Source organism: Aplysia californica, unplaced genomic scaffold (genome assembly GCF_000002075.1).
Source record: "Aplysia californica isolate F4 #8 unplaced genomic scaffold, AplCal3.0 scaffold00068, whole genome shotgun sequence".
NCBI classification, from domain to species: domain Eukaryota; kingdom Metazoa; phylum Mollusca; class Gastropoda; order Aplysiida; family Aplysiidae; genus Aplysia; species Aplysia californica.
In genome coordinates, this window is record NW_004797338.1 from 1,367,769 (window position 1) to 1,370,268 (window position 2,500).

The window sequence follows — 2,500 nt, forward strand, 5'->3', positions numbered from 1 at the left end:
ACATTTGTGTCTAAATCCTCATTTGTTAAAACTACTTCATGATCAACTTGTGTCTGTAATAAATCCTCTGATGATTCATTATTTCTGGGATTTAGCAAGTCTTTAAAATGACAATAAAATTGCTCTGGTGTGGCCTTAGCCGCATTAAATGAGCCATGAGTACGAGAGAGAGAGAGAGAAAACGAGAAAGGGGGTAAGGTGGAGGGATAATAAGTGGAATTCCCTGATTATATAAGTAGGGTTATAAAATCTTCTATATTTTCCCTACCCAGTCGAAGACCTTGGCCAATTGGATGCCGATAAAATCAATATATTATTATATTGATCACTCGACCGCTTAGACCTTTCATGATCGTTACGGTTGAAACTGAACCCACTGAAAGGCTGACTTGCAGTACAGTTCTTCACACCGTTGGTTAAGAGGGGCCACGAGGGAACAAATCCGATGCCTAGAGGACAATTCTGTATTATGTTCAGGGCCCACTCAAAGGGTCTCTAAAGGTCTGGCGAGGCTAATGGAAATGCGTCATACTATCTCACTAAAGCGCCAGTTGGTCACAACGTGCTAACAGCTAGCGGTGGATTCTAAACTTTGTTTGCACGTCTAATTTACTGAGACTAATGAAGGGTAAATATTGAACCGGTCTACATATTATTTTAAAAGCAGAGGCTATTGAATATAATGTGTGCAATTTGGACCGCGATTACGTGAAATGCTATCTCAGATCTCTACACTGCAATGCAGGCAGTGTCGAAGCCTGATTCCTAAATTATATAAATTGTATGAATAAAATGAGACTGCTATACCGAGAGCCCTTGTTCAGATCTTGTTCGAACATCATACGTGGAATTACTACTTTTTATATATTTATTTTTAATTTTATTTTGTTCTTCTGTTGGGAGGGGGGAAGGTATGGGGTAATTAAGGACGTTATATGGTTCTTCATTCACTTAGCTCAGTGTTATGTGGAATGAGAACTTAAATCAAAAGTGCGTTCAGCTTATTAAAAAATAAATACTTGACTGAGTATGGGTGGAAAGTTAAACCGATGTCACAACTTTCAGATAGTGATAAACTTGATTTATCTATTTTGCAAAATATTTGATATTTAAGCTCAAACTGTTGCTTTCCGATTTCCAAGCATTACTTGTTGTTTTTTAAAGCTTTCACTGAGGTATAAGATTATTTCTTTTTGGTTCCTCCCGTCAACGATTATGAATAAGAAAACGGCTTATTAGAAAAGAAAACATTCCCCCGATTTAGAATTGAAGAATGTTCCCCTACTTGGACCCTAAACCCATTTTTGTCTCCGGGATTCGGCCGACTGGAATGCTTGAAGAAGCTTTGTTTGCACGTCTTATAGCTTACTGCGACTAATTTAAGGTAAATATTGACCAGGTCCACATGCTTCAAAGGCAAAGGTTATGGACTAAAATGCATGTAGTGTAGAACCACAATTGACTGGAATGCTATCTCTGTTGACTGCAATACAGGCACGGACGAAGCCCACCACCATCTACATGATCTAAATTGTCTCGATGGAAGCGTAAAAACATGAACGTAATTGGATAACTCTTGTTCGTATCTACCACACGTAATTAAAAAGTGTTTTGCGCTGTATGACTCTTCATCCATTTAGATCAGAGGTTTTCAATCTTTTTTTAAAGAACGAAGCACAAAAAAAAAGGAGAAAAAAAAAGAACAATCGGGAGTAGAAGCAGTTTCTACACGGAAGACCTGATTAAGTTGATGGGGCATTTAAAACCAGTAACACAACATAAAGGTAGAACAAAAATGAATATTTTGCTGTGTGTTTAGTTTTTAGCTCAAATTAATGCTGGCTGCTTTCCACGCATTTATTTTTTTTCTTAGCTTTCGCAGCGTTGTAAAGTTATCAAAGTTCGACTTGTCAGCGGTTTTTGGCTCAATGATGAGAGTGTGGTTCTGTAATGAAATGATGAAGAAAACGTTCCCCTCATTTATCATTGACCTATTGTAGCCCTACTCGTACCCTAAACTACTTTTCAAAAACTGGATTCAGCGGGTTGGAACACCTTTAAATTTTGTCAGTGTCTCATTGAACTGGTATAACCAATAAACCATCTACTCAAGCGTGTTTTCTTTGCTATTGTATGATGTTCCTCTTCGGTAGTACTAATTCGACATGATCTTATTCGATAGCGTTCCTAGATGATCACTATTAAGCGCCTTCCAGCCAGAATTATTATTGTAATTAATACAAATCCCAGTTATCTAAACAATACTCGGTATCACGAAGCATGAATTACTATCACTTTGCGATACCTCCCAGCCTCCCGATCACAAATTGTCTGGCCACTGGTCCAACGGGCCATACTGCTCTGCACCGATTAATCTTTGTTCAATATTACTCGGCTGGCTTATCAATACTTTATACATAAGTCCTATTATTAATCTGTCACCTTGTCATGTTTACGTTTAAAGGCCAGCAACCTTGAAACAGCCTGCTACAGATGACAA